This window comes from Lineus longissimus, chromosome 2, assembly GCF_910592395.1.
Source record: "Lineus longissimus chromosome 2, tnLinLong1.2, whole genome shotgun sequence".
NCBI lineage: Eukaryota > Metazoa > Nemertea > Pilidiophora > Heteronemertea > Lineidae > Lineus > Lineus longissimus.
The window spans coordinates 7,856,849-7,880,471 of record NC_088309.1 but is presented as its reverse complement, the minus strand read 5'-3'; the positions used below and the strand labels follow the sequence as shown (position 1 = coordinate 7,880,471).

Below are 23,623 nucleotides of genomic sequence, written 5' to 3'. Positions count from 1 at the left end.
CAGCAAGTGCACCTACTAAAGCCGAGATATCACCCAACCTTTTAGAGTAGACATTTTCCTAGCTGAGTGGAATCGACCACCCTGAATGACAAAGAAGATGGTCAATGGACACTTCTTCCTGTACCATTGTCCACAGTGTATTTAGTCTATAGTTGACCTAGGTGGGTGATAGAGCTCTTCTACGGCATTTACTTCAAGTAGTTAGTGGTGTTCGCTCTCAACTCTGACAACAGATAAAGAAGTCATATGAAGAAGCAAGACCCAAACAAGAATATAAATTTACGTCATATTTCATTTATCATAATCATTCAACAGGAAGAAAGAACCTATCGTTTCAGTCTATCATGTGTTACAATCATGGAATCGGCAATTCGTATATATATATTTGCTTATTCTTATAGTCCAATGGTGAAGTAGCGGAAAAGCCCACCACCACATTTCGCCTATTTTGTCATCGCGCATGGCGTTAGTACCTTTTTTTACGTTGGACTTAACTTAGCAATGCTACTGTCTGTCGCATGCACTAACATAACGGAAAGAAATTTGCGATTGAATCGAAGAAATACGTTTTGTTCTTTCGCGTTCACTCCTGCTGGCAGTACGCTTTAATGGGATGTACACGTAAACAAATCTTTCAGCTGCTTGCAATCCCAGCAGTTTACATATTTATCGAGGTTAGCGGGAGTTTTTTCAATTGATAATCAAGGACATGGAACCCTAGGCTTATTTCTAATAAAACGACAGGGACTCTACTTATCATACAGAAACCCATGGTCTGGAGGAAATGAGCTCAGTCCAAAGGAGCAAAATGATGAATATCTTCTCAGGGTATATCTTCATAACAATGGCCATCTTTCAGAGCCTGCTGAACCTAGTTTATTATTATTTTCCACATTCTTATTAGAATACGTTTAAAAAGTAATATGACAGCTGAGTCTACCCAACATGCTTTGTGCAACGTTCATAGATATGTAAATATGTAAAAGAACATTATACATGCATGTGTTTGTCAGTACGGTACATCCATGTTTAAAACATGTTTTTGAAAGTGAATTGTCAAGGTGATCTGCGCTGCCATACATGAAAACTGAACACCGAATTGACAGACTTGTAATAGATAATCACAATTATTCATGTGTTGCAGGTGCTCATCATGTCATGATGTATGAGATGAGTATTCTATTTCATGTTCACCACATCATTACATGTTTGATTAGGCTAGCTAACATTTTGTTTCATAGGTGACTTATTGGCCGCCTCGAATAGTGAAAAGTAACGGGCTTGGACGCAGCCAAGATCGCCCACAAATAAATAGTCTCAGAAACAATGGTGATGTCTTGCAATAATGCATTATCATGTTGATACAAACAAGAGGTCAACAGATTCATGTATTACAGGGTACATCATTATCGGATGATCTAGTAATTAAAAGGAAACTTCGCAATTTGCAGGTATTGCTCTTCTATTGTTCTTCAATCAATGTCGCAATGTGCTTTATATCAACGATTGTTGGAATACGGCGGGTACCAGCAGATTTGGCTTGGGTCTGACAGAAGGCTGCTTAGTGCCACAGACACAATTCCATCTTTAGAGCTTCTACCAACCACGATTACCCACGTCCTTAAGCCCGCAGCACACTAGCCGCCAACTTCGGCGTTCACTGGCATTTTTTGCCGCAAAAGCCCTGAACGCCTGAAAAATCCCTAGTCTGCTACGAACGGCGTCGGCGAACGCGACTTGCCGCCACTTGCCGCAACTAAACGCCAAATATCTAACATGTTTGATTTTTGACGCGTGTCGCCGCGTTTGAACGCCTGAAGAAGCCAGGTGTGCTACGGCTGGCCGCCTGACTTGGCGTCGGCGGCGAGGCTATGGCCAATCACCTTGCGTCTTGATGTCACATGATTTCAAAATGGCAGCCTAAAGTGGCGGAAAAGACGCTACTGGACGCCGATTCTGGGCAGGTGTGCTCTGACCGGGATCCACTGGCCGCCAACTTCGGCGTCGAGAGGTGTCAGCTGAACGCTTCTTGTCGCCAAAGTTGGCGGCTAGTGTGCTGCGGGCTTTAGGCAATGGAGTGGTCTGACATTTAGCACTGGACTAGCTCCTGGAGCTTGTAGAATCAAATGCTCTAAATCATTTCACATTGTTTGTGCAAAACACAGCAAAATGAGTCTAGAAACAAGCATCAGTAGTGTTATGCCCACGATTTTCCAAAAAGCGCCCACAAAGGAATGGATGGGCCTGAAGCACTGATATGACATCCTGTTGCTTCTATTGTGTGTAACCGAGAAAAAAATTCATCTACCGAATCTCTTTCCTCCTCTATTACCAATAACGTTGCACAGTAAAATAAGTCGACCCAAGTAAAGCAACATTAATAATAAAGCCTGATGAGCTCTCTTGAGTAATTTCTTTCGATTTTGTACTTTATGTTGAATGAAACGCTGGATACAAGCTTCCAGTACACAGAATGTGTACTTCTTCTTTTCTTGATGTGGATATAGATTGCTGTACTTTAGGAGGTTCTAAAAGTTATTGGTATTGAAACCAGTCTAACGACATCAAACAATTTCAAAGGAACCTACTTAACAATATTGCAATTTGATCTATACCAGTTTAGAAAATACCAAGAGAATTCCGGGACATGCAGCCATGGACTGTGGGACAATTTATCAACTAACCTCACATCAATCTGATATACATGTACATGTGTATACTTCAGAAAAACGTGTCAATACATTTTTCAACGCAATAAGTTAAATAGGTTTTTTTTTCAAATATTCCATGCGACGGAGATGTTTGCCTGTGTATAGTTCATCACCTCAGGTAACCTTCACGTAACTAATACCAGCACATGCTGTTTCTTAATTAATCCAATGCGTCGGGGAGGATAGAGACTCTCGGGGAAGGACACAGGGAAGAGAACTGCAAAGCCATGATATAACCTCTAGGTATCCCATGTAGCCATCAAATGTGTATCCGTTAGCAAAACCCTACATTTCATGCCGCAGGCAAAGAAAGATGAATAGACTATGCCGCAAAGGAAGCAATCCTCACAGTTTTTACCTTTTCAGTATTCACGGTCATTGCCATAAACAATCTATTTAGATCAGCAACGATAAGAGCCAGGAAGCGGAAGTGATTGAGGTCTTTTGCCTATCAAATCTTTTTCTCTCATGGAAGAATCCTGCGCGGATTTCCTTCTAAGGTAAAAGAGCTTCACGTGAACGTTCATGAAACTTAATAAGTTGTAGGAAACATCTACTATCTCGAAGGAGTTCTAAATATATTTTACTACACTGAATGTTCTTTTGTCGAAGAATGCCATCTACTTCTCTATAGCACAAGAAGTCTCTATTGCTGCTGGAAACTGCCTACCTGAGGTTTGGCAGGACAATTTTTTTCTCATTTAGGAACTACAGAAAGATCCAACGAGAAAGGGAAAGCTTAAAAATCACCTGTCCCAGCTGAACGCATGATTCGACTGATGCTTTCTGAAAAGTGCAAATTGAAGACCAAAAAAACCTTGGCCGATTAGCCCTGGAGAAAATGTTCAGTGCATTTTATGGAAGAATAAGTACGTTCTTAAAAATGAACGATTCTGTCGAGAGTTTTATTCCGATTATCCGTTGAAGCCTTATCCCGCGATGACTGAGTGCTGGTGACTTCAATGGCCTCCTTCAGCGTCCCAAGAAATACTGATCGGTTCTCAAGGAAATTGTATTGAGACGAGAGACAGTTACATTTGACATTGATAAACATCTTAAGGCAGCAAATCGAAATAATATCACAGTAGTTATATAAAGAAATTGACAGTATGATAAAGCGGTTTTTTATGACACCAATTTAGATAGAGAGGCTCCTCAGTATCTCTTATAGCTGGTTTGGCGACTGATATCTGCTCTGACTCTTACCAGAGACTTCATAGAATTTTTATGGAATATGTATAGTGAACGATTGATAATGTTAGTTTTTATCATCTTTCGCACCACATAATGCAACTGTTCCCACTTCGATACATCCACATAAAGAACAGCATAATTTCTGATGATATGCGATGTTGGTATGACAACATAATATAGTCTAGCTCAAGGCAAATGAGAAAGAAAGCTAGTCACTAATATCGTTGTCAGTCTAGTACCCTCGCTGTGCATCTTGAATTGCTTATTCGCAACAAGTTGTGAGATGCAAAGCCGGACTGAGATAAACGAACGATGCTGAAATTCGTTCTTTTCGGCATTAGCGTTTTTGCGTTATTACCATGAAGATGACATCCGACCATTACGGGTTGTCTTGTTTTCTGAAGACATCAAAGATATCTGAGGTGGAAATCTTCTACAGATCAGTGGCAGCCGATTAGTTGCTACAACAAAGAATGTACGTTGAATTTTAAACTTTTCACGTTTTAATTTTGTTGCCCCGTGTCTCGTCAAAGAATTCAGATCTAACCTAGCCAACGATCTATTGTCTTTAAACAAAGCCCGCTCGCACCTAGGCCTAAATTCCAATTGTTCTTCAATCTTCTCAAAGGGTTATCAGGACAACTCCTGATAATATCGGCCACACGAAACAGCTTACATGGGAGTCGATAGACCTATAGCGGTAAGGGCGAATCAACGCATTGAAAACATTCGAATCGCTCTTTCGACACGATACATGTAATAAGGGCCGAAAACATCAAGCGTAAATAAAATCGAGCTCATAAATTGTAACCTTGGTTTGCATGAAAGTGCGGCTACTTTTATCCACTGATTAGGTAGACTACTTTGGCCGGAATTATTTATCACCTAGTCATAGGAAGCTCATTCGTCAAAAGAAGCTTTTTCTTCCCCAAAGATGATAACATTACCATAACCTGGCAAAATCAGTAGCAGCTGTGGTTGACCGAGATTTGCATGTATATTCAGGCACGGCACGGCACAAGTCATAAATCATTGGGGGAAGATCATCCCTTCCGCGCCGGACACAGACGAGGACGTGACTCGGGGCATGTAAAGATGTATTGTTATCATTCTGAAACGGCTAAGTCACAGGAAGGATACCATTGTTATTTTTCTGATGAAAAATGATAATACAACGGGAGGCGCTGCATGGGTCAAGGAAATTATTGGAAGAAAATGACTCTGGCTCCACAGGTGTGGTGTGTTAAGATTATTTGATGATGGGAACCAAACACCATCAGTTCCCATCAATTGTGTAGAGTAGCATTGTACGTATTCAATGAAGGTATATCCGACCATGCCACCATCCAACCATAAATCATAATCATGTGACGAATCCACAAAGGGAAGGTTCACTTATTCACACATTAATAATTAACGAAACCTGCCAATTTTCATTTGTTGACCTCAGAAGTGATTTCCTCCTACGGAACCAGGTGACTGCAATGACAATGAAGTGATGGCCATATTCCACTAATGAGTTCCATTACCACAAGTGAACAGATTTACACATAGATAACGGGTAATGGCTTTCTTTTGACTCATTTTTCAGAAGGGTTTCAGAGATGGCAAATTGTGATGGCGATAATTGACTTTTAGGACGAGGTGGGTTATCAAAAGGCAACCGGTAATGTACGGAAGTGCCAAGTAGCCAAAAGCAACAAACAGTCGGATGTTTATATATAACGCCGTTCCTTATCTTTCTAGACAACCTAGCGTTGCTTTGCATTCCTAAATGAAAACGTGTCTTTCAAAATTTAAGGCGGTTACCAGCTTTCATCTGGCATCGAAGTGAAGTTGAAAGATCTATAGCACAACTTATCGAAAAATCCGACAGACTGTCACCGACACTGCAGCGTGTAATGGTATTTCGTTCAACGGCGGATCAAAGAAGTCTTCGCTCAGAAACATTACACCAGAAGATTACACGTGGTTAGCTATTTCGCTGACTCTTTTCTTTGAAGTTTGGTTGGGTAGTTTTGAAATCATCAGTCAGTAGTTGTCTCAGAGTAAGTTGCTCTCCTGTACGAATATAAGAAGGCAGATTTCTGGGTCTGTTTTTGAAGTCAGGTTTAATAGCATGGATGTAATTTGTCTGCGTCTGTACTTGACGGAGCGGTATCATAAAAGTACTAATACATATCATAAGAGTGCAACATCTAAATCATTGCTGATACTGACCGATAAACCGATAAAATGAGATTAAAAAAAAGAAAAAGCAGGAGGATGACAAAACAAAGGAAGAGAAGATGGAGAGAAAGAATAACGAGTAGAGGAAAGAGATGGAGATGGAGATGGAGATGGAGAAGAAGATGGAGAAGGAGATGGAGATGGAGATGGAGATGGAGATGGAGATGGAGATGGAGATGGAGATGGAGATGGAGATGGAGAAGGAGATGGAGATGGAGATGGAGAAGGAGAAGGAGAAGGAGATGGAGATGGAGATGGAGATGGAGATGGAGATGGAGATGGAGATGGAGATGGAGATAGAGATGAGATGGAGAAGGAGATGGAGATGGAGATGGAGAAGGAGAAGGAGAAGGAGATGGAGATGGAGATGGAGATGGAGATGGAGATGGAGATGGAGATGGAGATGGAGATGGAGATGGAGATGGAGATGGAGATGGAGATGGAGATGGAGATGGAGATGGAGATGGAGATGGAGATGGAGATAGAGATGAGATGGAGAAGGAGATGGAGATGGAGATGGAGAAGGAGAAGGAGAAGGAGATGGAGATGGAGATGGAGATGGAGATGGAGATGGAGATGGAGATGGAGATGGAGATGGAGATGGAGATGGAGATGGAGATGGAGATGGAGATGGAGATGGAGATGGCGATGGCGATGGAGATGGAGATGGAGATGGAGATGGAGATGGAGATGGAGATGGAGAAGGAGATGGAGATGGAGATGGAGATGGAGATGGAGATGGAGATGGAGATGGAGATGGAGATGGAGATGGAGATGGAGATGGAGATGGAGATGGAGATGGAGATGGAGATGGAGATGGAGATGGAGATGGAGATGGAGATAGAGATGAGATGGAGAAGGAGATGGAGATGGAGATGGAGAAGGAGAAGGAGAAGGAGATGGAGATGGAGATGGAGATGGAGATGGAGATGGAGATGGAGATGGAGATGGAGATGGAGATGGAGATGGAGATGGAGATGGAGATGGAGATGGAGATGGAGATGGAGATGGAGATGGAGATGGAGATGGAGATGGAGATGGAGATGGAGATAGAGATGAGATGGAGAAGGAGATGGAGATAGAGATGGAGAAGGAGAAGGAGAAGGAGATGGAGATGGAGATGGAGATGGAGAAGGAGATGGAGATGGAGATGGAGAGGGAGAAGGAGATGGAGAGGGAGCGGAGAAGGAGAGGGAGAAGGAGATGGAGATGGATATGGAGAAGGAGATGGAGATGGAGATGGAGAAGGAGATGGAGATGGAGATGGAGAAGGAGAAGGAGAAGGAGATGGAGATGGAGATGGAGATGGAGATGGAGATGGAGATGGAGATGGAGATGGAGATAGAGATGAGATGGAGAAGGAGATGGAGATGGAGATGGAGAAGGAGAAGGAGAAGGAGATGGAGATGGAGATGGAGATGGAGATGGAGATGGAGATGGAGATGGAGATGGAGATGGAGATGGAGATGGAGATGGAGATGGAGATGGAGATGGAGATGGAGATGGAGATGGAGATGGAGATGGAGATGGAGATGGAGATGGAGATGGAGATGGAGATGGAGATGGAGATGGAGATGGAGATGGAGATGGAGATGGAGATAGAGATGAGATGGAGAAGGAGATGGAGATGGAGATGGAGAAGGAGAAGGAGAAGGAGATGGAGATGGAGATGGAGATGGAGATGGAGATGGAGATGGAGATGGAGATGGAGATGGAGATGGAGATGGAGATGGAGATGGAGATGGAGATGGAGATGGAGATGGCGATGGAGATGGAGATGGAGATGGAGATGGAGATGGAGATGGAGATGGAGATGGAGAAGGAGATGGAGATGGAGATGGAGATGGAGATGGAGATGGAGATGGAGATGGAGATGGAGATGGAGATGGAGATGGAGATGGAGATGGAGATGGAGATGGAGATGGAGATGGAGATGGAGATGGAGATGGAGATGGAGATGGAGATGGAGATGGAGATGGAGATAGAGATGAGATGGAGAAGGAGATGGAGATGGAGATGGAGAAGGAGAAGGAGAAGGAGATGGAGATGGAGATGGAGATGGAGATGGAGATGGAGATGGAGATGGAGATGGAGATGGAGATGGAGATGGAGATGGAGATGGAGATGGAGATGGAGATGGAGATGGAGATGGAGATGGAGATGGAGATGGAGATGGAGATGGAGATGGAGATGGAGATGGAGATAGAGATGAGATGGAGAAGGAGATGGAGATAGAGATGGAGAAGGAGAAGGAGAAGGAGATGGAGATGGAGATGGAGATGGAGAAGGAGATGGAGATGGAGATGGAGAGGGAGAAGGAGATGGAGAGGGAGCGGAGAAGGAGAGGGAGAAGGAGATGGAGATGGATATGGAGAAGGAGATGGAGAAGGAGAGGGAGATGGAGAAGGAGATGGAGAAGGAGAGGGAGAAGGAGAAGGAGAGGGAGAAGGAGAGGGAGAAGGAGAAGATGATGATGAAGAAAGACTTCGTTATGACCGAGGGTTCAACCAAACAGACACGTCCATTTATAGAAACGACGGGAACGTAAGGGCTCAGTTTATCACTGTCAAGGTCGATACGAGACGAGGCCATTGAATGAGACAGCAGACGATATGAAATCACCTTTAGATTAACAACTAGATGTATCTATATTGATCCCTTAAAAGGCCAGCTGCCTGCGTGAGGAGAATAAGATTTGAGTAAGTATCGTGCGTGATTCGCGTGATTAGGATGGAATGCTTCATTTGGCGAGACGGGGAGGAGACGTATCCAACCTTAATGCCTTGTCTCATTGCCGTGCTGCAAAAACTCTCGTGGAATCAAGTCTTGACCTATTTTTATCGGCGATGGATTACGTATGGCCAGTGAAAACAATGACCATGACAAAAGTGCATGGTTTTAACCTCACTTTTACAGATAACTTAACATTTCGTTGTAGTTGTGATTTAATCCCGATAAAACTAAGCTGGGGAGAAATTATGATCAAATACATGTACCACGGAACATTTTTCCGTGCAACAAAACACTGATGAATGAGATGTTATGTCTTTCCATTACATCATAATGCCCCCTGGAAAAATCTCCTTCCATGCTGCATGATGATAGACTACGGTACATGACATTGTATGGTTGTATATTGAGACCCTTGACCATCAATCTGTGATCAAACGCGCATCAGGAAATAATTTGTCCCCGGACACTTTATCCTACGGACAGATTTTCCTGCCATAGGGACAGGATTACTATCATGTACAGTCGAAGCGACCAAAATCTGTGATACAATCTGTGGGTGAAATATAATCCATCTTCGTTCAATATGGTAAATGGTAAATCATACCACCAGAGGGGATCAATCATGCGTGGAAATGGCCTTTTCAGGCAACCCGATTGGATTCTCGAGTTTAAATTCGATTCCTTTCGGTGGAGTAAATGGATATCATCGTCTTATTGACCACTGGTGGACGAGCTATACAGGGTGGAAAAAGAAATACTATGGACAACTATGCTTTCACTAGAGATACCCAAAGAACATTTTCGTGAAGTTGGGTGTAATTTTGCAATTGTCTCAATGAATTCAGTTTGTTTTCTTTCGGCTAGGCCCACATTTTTGCTTCACAGAATTGTCATTGGGTCTAAAACTAATGAGTCGAATCAAAATATCTTGCTCTCGATTTTCTTCTAGGAAGTTTCTCAAACCACTAGTACTAGTGCGTAAAGTCTCCTGGTGGTGAAAGTATGGTCTTCTGAGCCTGTGTATAGCTTTTATCAGCAGCGTATTCTTTCATATAGAAAAGTCGAAGCTACATAGATAAATATATTTTGCTTTTTCAGGACAAGATATTCGTAACTTATACTTTACACTAACATGCTTCTTATGTTATTATTAGCTCTACATATCACGGGTCGATTGGAATGTATGAAATCATTGAATTAAATGTTGTATTTGACCAATGAGTAACAAATTATTATCCTGTCCGTTGTCACCGAAATATCATTAGCTGTCCATATCGGACTTTACCCCAATAGTTCGTCCCTGAACCATCACCAGACAAACCCGATCAATGTACGGAGGATATTGGTAACTACGACACCGTGCACTATTGACAAGGATAAGTCAATGATACTGTCGACCGATCCAAGAGGACAAGCCTGTCGCGGACAAATCAATCTGAGTAACGGGGCATGTTCGCCTCGGGGCAATTACTTATGAAAATAACCTGATCATAAGCAGCAGCTTTGGAATAGAGATGATTCAATTACCGGTCTGATTTGGAGTAATAGGCTTGACAATGAGATATGTATGCAATTTTAGGGGGCTAAAACAAGGATTATTGAAATCCAAATTCGTCTTACCTTTATTTCCTGTTGCCGGTTTAGGACTCCCCATAAAGCTGTTTCGCGGGGGTTGATATTATCAAGACTTGTCCTGATAACCCTTTGATAAGATAGAAGAACAATAGGAATTTAGGCCGAGGTGCGAGCGGGCTTTGTTCAAAGACAATAGACCGTGTATTTGGCTCGGCATGTATTAAAGTTAACTGCGAGGTAAGAGGAACAATAACGTTTTCTCTACACTAGTGATTATTTTCAATAAGGACGCGGCACCTGAGCCGCAAAGAAGGGGAAATGTGTTATAGTCGATCAAGAAAAATATTCGCCAAAGAAATCGAAGCATATTCTCTCTGCCGACACAGATTTCAATTACGCAAAAAAGGTCCCGGGTGTATAACAGGTGCGTGACATATCAGTATCAACAGATCGATCGGTAACCACAAAATTGACAGAAAGCACGCATAGCACCTGGGCATTAAGAGCAAAAATGCGTAGTTTTTTTTATAAGTTGTGTGAACGAATTAATTCCGAGATGATCGATCGCTATCCTTCTGTTGTCTTCACGCACTCAATTTACATTGCATTTATCATCTCTTGCTGGTTTAGGCCCATCGACACCCAGCTGTTTCCTGGGGGTCGATGTTATCAAGATATGCACAGATAACCCTCTGATGACACAGTGGGAATTTAGGCCTAGGTGCGAGCGGGCTTTGTTTAAAGACAATAGAATAATGAAATACGCTTTGAGAATGTTGTACATTATAAAGCACTGGTGGAAGAACTTTCAACTTTTTATCTTTTTATTTTATCGGGCTGGGCCTGAATATATTTAGCTGCGAGGTAAGCCCTAACAGGCCAAAAAGCGTAATGTCTACTCCACCGTTACGAGTTGTGGAGTAACTGATGCATACTTTAGTGTTTTGTCCATTACGAGTATGCTGAGACTCGCCTGCTCATAAAAGAGAATATCGACCATTTCCTATATAAGTTTGGCGATTAAGCCTGCACCACACGGTGAAAATTTGCGTGATGCAAGTGACACGCGTGCATGTTGCGACAGGCAAATTCTCACTGTGTGGGGTCGTTTTTTTGCTGCGTATCTTCCCTCGCGAGTCGAGACGCAGCCGATCTAGCATGTTTGATATTTTCTCGACACGCGAGGAAGTTAATCACCGTGTGGGGGCTACCTGCAGCAATGTTGCGCGAGTTCGACGAATCACAACAAGCAGATCGGTCACATGATTTATAGGTCAGTCACATGATACCAAAATGGCAGCGCCCGGGAACTGTCAAATCCTATGAGAAGTATTATGGACCAAGAAGACCAAATTGCCCTTATTCTCCTGCTGTTACTCCGTCGGAGGCGGCGGCGGAGGCGGCGCCGCGTGGACCCAATGGACCCCAGGTGACCAACAATGTAACTTTCGTGACGTGCCCTGTTGAGGGATAAAGATGCATCCAGATAACCAAGGAATTTTACCTACCCGTTGCTAAAAAGCGCAGGGTTACAGCAAGTCTCTGGCCAGGATCGATACTGCGTCGCATTACTGTATCCTGCCTTTGTATCTGCGGCCCCACCATCTCGAGCAATTCCTGAAATTCCTCGACCCGCACTCTGTGGAACTGGCGATACTTCATGGGGTCCTCCTCCCGCAATTCAGCAATTAGATTTGCATAGGCCCCCTTATCCTCTCTTCTCTGAATCCATGGCCTTGTCCAAAGACTACGGTCCACGCGGCGCCGCCTCCGCCGCCGCCTCCGACGGAGTAACAGCAGTATCATGTGACTGACCTATAAATCATGTGACCGATCTGCTTGTTGTGATTCGTCGAACTCGCGCAACATTGCTGCAGGTAGCCCCCACACGGTGATTAACTTCCTCGCGTGTCGAGAAAATATCAAACATGCTAGATCGGCTGCGTCTCGACACGCGAGGAAGATACGCAGCAAAAAACGGCCCCACACAGTGAGAATTTGCCTGTCGCAACGTGCACGCGTGTCACTTGCATCACGCAAATTTCACCGTGTGGTGCGGGCTTTACGACCTGACATCACGCACTGCAACCAAGTTATAAGCAAGTCATTTAGTCTGTAGCAACCATAACAATTTGTCATACTATCTACAGGGACACTCGACTTCATTGGTATGGATTAGCCATCCATTCCCTTGCGGTATTCGAACGATTCTCTATATCCGAGTAATGCATCAGTTACGATCTTCACTACATGTATACGTGTTTCACAATCGATGTATCCGAGCATTTTGACTGCTTGTACTTGTTCAGGATGTTCAGCCAATTAATGAAGAAATTTGCAAAATTCGAGCATTATGTAATTTACTTGAAATAAGCGTTGTTCTAAGTATTTGATTGCGTTCTTGAAGTTTTAGATAAATATTTTCAAACAACGGCTCATTTATCCCCTTCGAATTTTCAAAGGTTTTTGAGCTTTTTAAACGTCGCCCTTAATTTTTTTTCAGTCATTAGAAATATGCACCAAATAAAGTTTTTTACAGAGAAATGGAACGCCGTAAAAGCTTTCAGTAATCCTGAAAAACCTCTTGAGCCCATTCCGTGACTTTTTGATACCATGGAATTACTCACAAGTGATGTATCTGGCCACTAAGCGAAGAAGTAAAAGAAAATTGTTTCAGAAGTAACATGTGTGATGAATGTAGATTCGGTGTGGTCTAGTGGTTTCTCTGCTGTTTTAAATTAGTGGCGTAAAAAAACAGTATTGCCTTCCAGTTGAAAGCCGCACGCGTAGATTGGAAACTTTTGGGACCTTACTAATTATAATTTTAAAGTACGTTACGGCAACTTTCTATTCTGCACCAAGTACGAAACTGTTAGCAATTGCAACTGTAGATATTGGTGCATGAAGTTTTCAAACAGTCTCCCACAGGATATTCCTACAGTTTTAATTTGTCTGGAAGTTTTAAATACTTTTGGAACTTTTAAGCCGATGTTCATTCACCACTGGAGCCAGAAGGCTTGTGGCGTACGATACAGCAATTTCGGCGAAGCAACATTCTCAAAATAGCAAGGCAGGATTGGATTAGAGAAACTGCCTGCATCACTGCTGAATCACAGACAGCAGGAAAAGCTAGCTGTCAGGCGTGAACGACGTAATTTAATAAGGCTGATTTAATAGTACATGTAAGTCGGGAAGACTGGCTTTTGACCAGACTCCAAGATAGTTCCAGTTTTAGCTTTTACTCGATTCTGCGGCACATTGGTGGTACAACGGAGATACGTCGGATATTTTTTCCCATCACAATCAATACAGCTTATACATGTATTTTCATATAGTAAAAAATTGAACACAAAGCTTTCCCAGGTATAACAAACATAATACATTTTCCTGTAGTTCAGGAACTTTTGCTAGAACGAATCTACCACCAAATCCGACCCTTGCCCAATAACTCGTTTGCATCGCTGATATCAGTGAGAAAATTAATAACTGTGGTTCATATCCAGGCAAAACATTGGCAAGCGCGCAAACTCAATCGAGTCAATTCATTGTTTAAAGTTTGGGACGATTCAAACGTTTAAAATGCTTTATTTAGCCATCAATCTGACGTATCAATTAAAACCATTGATCGAAATTGGTCAACTATGACAATTCTACCGGAATGTGTCGCCTTCTCAACGACACGCGCTGACGTTTCCGTGGAAACAAAACGTGATCCACACAGTGATTTGTTTGCCGATATCTTTGCGATGGGAAATGCTGCATCGGGAATCGTTTTATAAACGAGGTTGGATTCGATTGATTTTTCCTTTTTTTTTTCATCGTTTTTTGCTGTCTTCTTTAATGGCCCTTGTCGTCCCTAACCTTACATAAAGTGAGTTTTTTTGTCGTAATTTGTCAGCTTTTTTTCGATTGAATATGTTGCCAATATTGTATTTTTGATCAATAAGGTGAAAAAAATAATGCTAAATCGCAAGTTTCTGACCAGAAACCGTTGTGGCTCCTCCTATTTTGTGACGAATAATTATGTCCACCTGATGTAAGTCATAACGGTGACGCAGGGTTAAACCAGCTTTGTACATGTATCCTTATGAACGTTACGAATGACTGTAATAACATGTATTAGTAGAGATATATCTTTCCATATGATGGACATTCTGACCAGTCCGTATTCGCAAAACCTTAACGAAAAGCTGCTTTTCCTGTCCTGTCTGTGGTAACATTCTATTCATCAATTATTTCCAAATCGCATTTCGCGTGACGAATATCAACCAGGCACATTTCTTTTCTATCAAAGTCAGAACGCATAACAGACGGTAGTCTTTTCTCGGCATAGAAGAAGTATTACAGTCGCGTAAAAACCAGACAGCTGTTTGGTTTCAACAGCAATAAAAACGATGATAAAAATGCTTGGATAAGTTTATCGATGACTAAATGAAATTACTAGTATGTGTACATAGAGAAGTAGAAAATGAAAAGCAAACATACACAGGAAATCTGCCATTGGCAGCTGCATCCAGTCCAACCGACCACTTAAGCTGAAACCCGGCCATGAAGTGTCTCCATTGACTGTATCGATATATGCTGTGAGTAACCACAGACCCAACGCTCAGGGTGATCTCCAATACGATTCCATAAACCGCTCTAACATTTGAAGCTTGTCGCCTGTGTAGCATCACCATTATCGCTAAAAGGCAAATTAAAGTTTCCAAGCGTGAATACGTATTGTGGTTAAACCTTTAAAGTGCTCAATCTTGAAGCGGTTATGCTGTCTGTCTCCCATTTCGTTCCTTGAGCAGGGGAATCGCAAAGAGACCTTGTGATATTTCATTAGTCATGTAAGGCAAGCGTGTTGCTAATTTTTAAGCACGCATTTCCGACCATCATTTTGTCGATTGGCGTGTAAAGAATGAGAGCGAACGAACTAATTCAAGGTAAAAGACTGGAAATTGCGGCAACATGATGATAGACATAGTAATCAATCATTGAGCGTAACCGAGGTGAAAAGAAATTGTACTGATAAAAGAAGCTTGATGTGGGTGCATGGATGCACATTTCTGCTTAACAACTACATCCTCTGCCGACTACAAAGTTATACTTACATGTAGTACATCATTGAGAGAAAAACGATTACAACAGCGTGTTCTAAAACACCTCTAGTTACAATGTACCACTGTTTACAGCTTATAATGCACCAAAGGCAACCATGGCTGCTTTGGCTGGTGCGAAATATGGAAGCAGTCAAAAAGCAGTCAAAACACCGCTTGGTGAGACGACCAATTTCGATCCATTCGATTGTTTTTGAATTTACATGAACATTAGTAGGCAAATTTCCCATCTCTTTCGGAAAAAAGGATTTGTTGACCTTTTAATGATGTCTCGTCAGAGTGGGTGTATTTTAAATACAATGCACACCCCCATAGAGTCACACCATTGTTACAAGAGATATTTGTAAAAAACCTCCCCGCTTCCAGTATTAACGGACGACAAATAAACTACCATGCCTAATGTTTTGACTATAGGTTTGATATTTTTTTCTTTCTTTGTAAATGTCAATTTAGAATCCGCCAGTACGAGATGTGAAAAGAAGTGTGAAGTGTTTGTCAAGTACAAATTCACATGTACGTTGTTTAACAAATACTGCGATTTCTAATCACTCGCTATGACCTTTGGGATTTTCAGCCTGCCTAAATAAAATGCCACACTTGTGAAACATAATAAAGTGATATGGATATAACTGAACACACTCAATGCAATGAAATATTCACTTTACATGCACAGTAAAGGTTTTACTACATTAAAGAATTATCAGAAACACTTGGTGTCTGATGTCCAATGCCGCTAACTCCCCTGTATAATACTCCCTTATAAGTAAGTACTCCGAATCAGATCAGCTGTCGGCAGAAGCTGAACATAAATTCTAGATACTGTATCCGGTTACGCATGCGCATAGAGAGGTAGGTTTCCTGACCCAGTCACCTCATGTGATGATCAATAAGCAAAAGGCTGATCTAACAAGGTATGAGCAATAAAGAAGACACGTGTTTGGTGAAGGATGTATAGCCTGATCAAATAATGAGCCAGGAAGAAAAGGGATGAACCTGTTATTTGACCAAAGAAGTGTTGCTTTTTATTGTTTTCCGAATGAGCTGACATCGGCCAGGAATAAAGTCTTATCATTTGGTGAGCAAATATTGGCTGCGGCGTTCAAAGCTTTGTGGGGCATGATAGGGTAGATTGCGACTATGGACCAGCGAGCTATAAGCTGACGAGAAAGCATCTCCTGTTTTTCTCTGCCGGGCTTTTGGGCCGCGTGATCAGTCTCCTGGCCTTGTTATTCGGAGTTACATCCTCCTTAATGACATAAAAGAGGGCCGAGTGTTGTTTTCCACTAAGAGTATGCCCTATTTTCCCGTCTTCGGTTACAATAGGAATATAAAAAAACCCAATGATGTATAGTACAGTCCCATCTGAATGAGCTCATGGATGGAGGAATAAACAGCTTGGAAATAAATCTTCAAAAAGAAATTGATTTTTAGACTAGCACGATTACATACAGATTCAGTGAACATCAGACTTTCCAAATCCTTTTCAAGACAAATAATACTAAGCGACAGACAGCTCAGAAAAGCTAAACCTCTCTTTGTTGGTATCCCACTATCCATCACAATGTGTCGAAATACTTCAATTTCAATTAGCAAACCTATCTTTAAGGCATTCCTAATTCCTAGGATTAGCGGAGACATGCGAAATAACGAAATTCGATTAAGTGCATCAGTACCAAATTACTTCTTCTCAGCAACAGCAGTCGAATTGCGGTAGATTTGAAAAAAATCCAGGGAAAATTGCTTGGAGTGTCAAGTTGTCTACCACTTTTTTCGTTTTGCGATTGCTGAAGGCTCGTCTTGCTGCGATATGATGACATGATTAAAGTCTGGGAGCCCTTCCTGTGTTAAGAATGTTGTTGTACATTATATTGCAGTAGCAACGTTATGACGCTTGTAGTGCTGCACTATTGTACAAATATTGATACGTACATGTTTTCATTTCTCGATTTCAAGGTGATGGCGTTCCTGTGATGGTCATGAAGACAATTTGTGTTTGAACGGCGATACGAATTCTTCCTTCGATACAGAAGTTACAGTCAGAAGTTTGCCGTTAGTATCAAGCACTACGTAAAAAACGTAAGAACTGACATTCTACCCACTCACTGCGGTAAAACCTTTGGACGTCAGTATTTCAAAGTCTTCTCAGTGAAAAAGATAATTTTCCAACCTTATAGCTGATGCACAGACTACTGAAATACTGAAAAAGTCGCATCTACAGTGTGTTATTCTTGTATCGTAGGTGGTACAGCCGCCGCGTAACTTGATTTCGAGTGAGAGAGACTTCAGTCTTTTTGCATTTCTTCAAAGTGTCCCGAAAAAACCCTTGTAAAAAATAATTTGCATAATAGCAACTGACCGGGCGGACGAATGCGTTCGCGTTTTCGGAAGACACTATGTTATTTGACATTTAGCAGAACCAGTTTTACAAAAAAATCACGAGCAGTAAACAAATACAAGATTCAGTCCCCCACGGCTCATTTTACAGGTACCCGCTACTTCCGGTTTTTAATGATTGGCTGTCAATTAGCTCTGCATTCGGCGGTCTTGTGCTATGAAGACATGTTTTTTTATTTCACACGCTATGTGATAACCATCGGAAGTAGTCATCTATATGAATAGCAGCCACACAGCAGTACGAATGGTTTTGTTGGTGACGCGTTCAGTGTAAGACAGCCCGAAGCTTGAGTTGAATAAGATTAACTAGTACTATTTGTTCGGTTGATGACATCGACTGAATATTTTTCAATATCAATTGTAAGAACGATGACGCACTATAGAATACGCAGTTTTCAAACTGGTGAAATTATTCACCAAATTTGGTTATTCTACTATGAATCGGTTTGACGCACGCAGCGGTCCCTTCCATTATAAAAAAATTAACGGAAATTCCGAAGGACTTACTTTCTATCTTTATTCACATCAACAATTTTCAACAGTTTCTGTTGTTGTAGGCTAGCCAAGTCTGCAGACTTCTTTGGAAAGTTGCAAAGTATGGAATAGAACAACGCGGATATATATTATTTACAGCTTTTTTTGTCGTTTCCTCAATTTATCTCTACGCTGTTTTCCTAACCACTCACCATCATAACCTATCTTTCACCCAGGATAAATCCAAGAAAAATCATCTTTTTGTAACCCAAATCTGCTGTCACTGCCGACGCACATAGGTCATCACCAAACCCAGTTGGCCACTCGTGATATTGCCGTCATTATTCTTATCATGATACTTTCACGTGAAATCATTAAAACAACTTTGAGTTGACACTAGCCCACACACTTCTCTTATTGACAACTGATTTACATATCAAACTCACTCGCAAGAATAACAATCCGGAATTGTCAAATAAATTGGCTAGAATAACATGATACTGAGCTATAATGAAACTGATATTCATTTCAAGAATACTATACTTCTAATAATCTCAGATTGTTATCTTAACGCGAAATAATGATTTTGTATGAGACGTTGGGATAGAATTTTGAAGAAAAATCATTGAATGTTGGACAGCGGAAATTAGAAGTATCGTAAAATCTTAATCTGATAATCAGCGCATCGGGCAGACTTTAGTTATCATCTTTCGATTGAAATAAGTATTCGAAAGCACTATTGACGACCTAATCATTCCGGATGGAGATTCAAAGTCATCCACTCGGGTGACTCTCGTCCTGACCACTTTGGGTGACCCAGAATCATTCAATTTGACCTAACCGATCTCGCGAACCCCTCCATGCCGAATGTCAAGGTCTGCTCGCCTCCTATACGCGAGGTAAAACGCTAAATGTGGCATTAGGGCTATAGGAAGTCTTCTGTCGGGAGAAACAACATAATTATGTTGCCGATAATATTATGGACCCCCATCCAAAGATCTTTGCCATATGGTATTGGTAGAGTGATAATTCCTCACGATATATCTCCCGAGTAATCACATTACCAGCACTCTCTCTAATCAAGTGATTAGGAGGAACCCACATTGATTACCTTTGCCACACAACTAATAGTAGATAATGCGAGCTTTTAAGTCCGATTAATCAGGCCTGTTCAATGTAAGTCATTGCAGCAGTATCATACGTACACTCAGTGCAGTCATCAGTCACATAAGCAGAAGTAATGCCAAATGAGATTTTATCGTGACAAAGACAAATAAGGAATGCACTTTGGTTTAGAATAATTTTAATGCAGTAACGGGAGAACTGCATGGTTCTGTGTCACATTACCGTCTGATAGATGGCAATCGGGTTTATTTCATATCATTCATATCAATTCTTACTCTTATATCTTCAGAATGACCAGGGCCCAGTTACTCAATCAGCGTCAATTTAACGTTAGCCTGAAGAAGCGATATCTCCTTCAGTAAGCTTTAGCTGGCTCCTGAGACAATCTCTTTCCTCTCTGCATTAGACGGAGAGCAAAAGTCCGATGAGATCATTTCCTAAAGCAGCACGTAGAACGTTTAATTCACGCATTCGATAATCCCAAGTGCATGAGTAAAGAAGCCATGCGTACAATTACCTTATGATAGAAAAATGCAATCCAGCATCCAACTGACACTGTTCGCAGCACAATAATCTGTTCGGACACACGTCACCAACTTGTCGGACAAGCCCTAGGTAAACACGACCAATATATTACCGTGCCTTGAAGCTAACGTTGGCAATCAACCGACGATCAAAGACCGTACCAGAGCTAGATCAATCACAGTCATTTCCTATATTATTTCAGGACGGACGTCGAGCAGCCCGATATTTTTTTGGACGCCGGCGTACGGAGACATGCTGAGAGCAGTAATCACGAAGGGAAGAGCACCTGATTTCTGATGGAGAAAAATCTCATTAGGTCGATCTCCAGCTTTACAAGACAAAGGTCTTTATTTGATGGGTCTTTCTTCAAACAAGTAAACGGAATAACTAACTATTGCTGGTCGTATTTCATCGTTGCTGCAATATTTGGTGGATCAAATTCAGTGTTCCGATGAGAATAGGGTATACCTAACTTTTCGGATCTGAATTTTTCTGTTGTTGTAATGTTTCATACATGTAGAATGGACTCTGTGATGTTATTCATGGTTTCACCCAATAATACCTCCATGGTGCAAGCACCACACTGGATCACTGATGGTGGATGGTGTCCTGTCAAGTGAAAGCCTCCCCCGTCAGTTATTCATGCTCAAACTACGTTTAACACCCAATTACTAGAGATTGTCGTGTTACTTGTGCATAATTCATACGTTGTAGCTCAAAGAGCCTGCTTCGTGGCTCTAGTTACGCGATTAAACCACAAGACTGATATTTACCACGACATGCACCGTACGGTTTTTGGCGAAATCACCTATACGTATACGAGGTGGTAGGGAATTATTAAAACGCCTTCTTCGTCTACGCGTCTTTAATTTGATTTCTTGACCAGCGAGGAGCTTGGGAGTAAATAATCGCCATCTATGCATTATTGCATTAATAAGTCTTTACTGAACCAATTTCACGAAAAAACATGGCACTGCAGGCAAAAGAGACCTGAAATGGCTAAAGAATTTGTCAGTATTTCATTTCAAATGGCTTCTTCTTGATCATGCTTTGTCCGATTCTGCTAAAGTATGAATTTAAGATACCTTGGACGTTGATGTTGATCAGATGACATCCTTAACATTTTGTTCCAATATGTCGTTTTCTGTGCAAAATAATCAAACAGCAAAGTGCCATTTTTTATCAAGTATAGTCTCATGAAATTTCCGGATTCTATTGCACGATGATAAGAATAACAATTACAAACATCTCTCTAGGCGTCATAGCCCACGACAGTGAATACTTAGCAATTAGTATTCGATTCGGATGCCTAAAAGAACTTGTACATGTACAACAGGGCGACGAAAACTGAAAACTATTAGATGATTAGTTTTCTGTTCTATTGCGAAAAGAGCAAAATGATGTAGACCATTACAGTGTAACTTTCCCCGCAGCCATGCAAGAAGGATTGAATGCGCTACTTGGGTGTTTTTGTTCCATTCACATATAAGATGGATGCACTCTTCATGTCAATGTCATTGTTCTGTTCTTGAAGATACATTACTGGTGATCCGCTTGGAAATGATTGTGACCCACAGACAAGAAGAACGACTGCATTCAATAATGCAAGCGGCTTCCAAACAATCGCCAACATGCTGTAATCCGAAAATACAAAATCCTTATGAATTGAATGTCAACTGGTATTTTTAGTCATTACATCTATTTAGTCATTCACTGCTAATGTATATATATGTCCTATACATCTGGAGAGAATAGACAGTGCGTTAGATTTAGTTTTTACTGCTTTTAATACACTTCACGGACGGCCTGCCTTTCAGTTAGCAGGTCTTTGTACGTCCGCGATAGCACATCAAACCACTTCAGCATCAAGAGTTACGAATTCTGGCCTGGAAACACTGATAAATTCATTTTGTAGTTTACGGTCTGTTCCGTGAATCATATCAAAACTTTGGCGATAAAGGCGCCCTCACATCAACTCTAACTATGGTTAGGAACATGGCCGATTCCATTGTGTCTGCTGAATTATAAGTGGAACATCTTACAATGCGTAGTCAAATTTTACTTTGATAATAATGGGCCCCTCTCTTGTGGTAATGAACATGACCGATTCCATTCTGTCTCGCTGAAGCATAACCAAGAAGAACAATTTACAATGTGTATGGTCTGTACGCACAGTTGGATTCCGTGGATGTGATGCATGGATGGCGCAATACTGTCGGTAGCTGCTGATAACAATATTCGATGTCAATCAAACCATAAAACAATGGTTCTTATTCACATAAGATATCAGGTGAAGCATTCGACTGAAATAATACAAGGCAAATAATTATGCAGAACAACGAATGCGCACCAATCTCGCTCTTTTTTATCATAAAGTACCAGGATATGAGGAGGAAATTAAGAAATATTTCTGCTCTCATCAGTCATCTTGGAATAAACATTAAACGTCCGGTATTTGAAGTTTGGACATTTAGAAGTTTGCGATAAAGCTTCCGTCTTTTAACATTTGCCGTTGCTTTTTCGGCTTAAAGAAAATCAACCGGCATTTTTGTTTTCATTCAAAGCTGGCAGCCAATACATCACTTGGGAAGACTACTTGGAAGTTCGGCGAATGGATTGCTTTTTATTTTGTGAAAAAAAATAATAACGCAGGCTGTTGGACATCATCAGAGCTCTGAAAACAAAAGCACTTTCAACTTCAAAGCCCAAGACTGCCAACTGCCAGCAAAATCACTCCCTGGTGTCGGTTGTTTAACATATCTTGAAAGCATACAACCAACTATACGGATGGCAAACGACCGTCATTCAAACCAACATGTGCATGGTTGCAAAATCAATCCAACATCCGATCGATCATCGATACGTTTGCTTGCGTCTGGAGAAACATTCTTCATTTGGGAGAAAATATAAACTTTTGCAAAAAACGGCTAATACACCTGCTCTCAGTGTTGATGTTGTTTTTAGAAGATTCGATTTTTCAATTTGTCCACCCCGATTGTGTTCTTTATCTTTGTTGATAGTTGATGGACGTTGGTACCATTTCCTGGCATTTCATTAGCCGGGTTTGCCGCCTAATGATGACGATCGCATTGCGTGCGGTATAGTACAGATAGAGAGGGCCGGGATATCTAACAGCTGTTGGACAGTTTGACGTCATGCAAATGGTAACCCCTACGAACGACGAACGACGAACTACAAAGGTTTGTCGTGAAGTTCTGCGCTAATTCATTTGATACGAGATATATAAATACTCTTTTCTGTTACTGTTGTACGAGCAATATCGGCAAGATGTTTTGAAAAGACGGCGATAAAAGACATCTACGTGTAACGACATGTAGTTCGAATATTTCGTGATTCTTACTGATATGTACATTTATAGCAGGTTACGAAAGATTTTTTCGGTTTTTCCATTCAAAAATTATTTTTTAGAGATTTCAATTTTGCGATTGATTAAGTACGCGAAATCCGCGAAGATAAAACGCCCGCGAAAATATGGCGGTTTTTCAGTATCATTTACATGTACTGAGAAACCGAGCATCGACAGATTTTTCTTTCTTC

General features: G+C 41.4%; 1 protein-coding gene across 2 annotated transcripts in view; it reads right to left on the bottom strand.

Moving 5' to 3' along the window:
• LOC135482490 (FMRFamide receptor-like) overlaps nucleotides 1-23,623 on the bottom strand; it is a 69,165-nt gene that overhangs the window by 43,183 nt on the left and 2,359 nt on the right. The window lies entirely within an intron of this gene.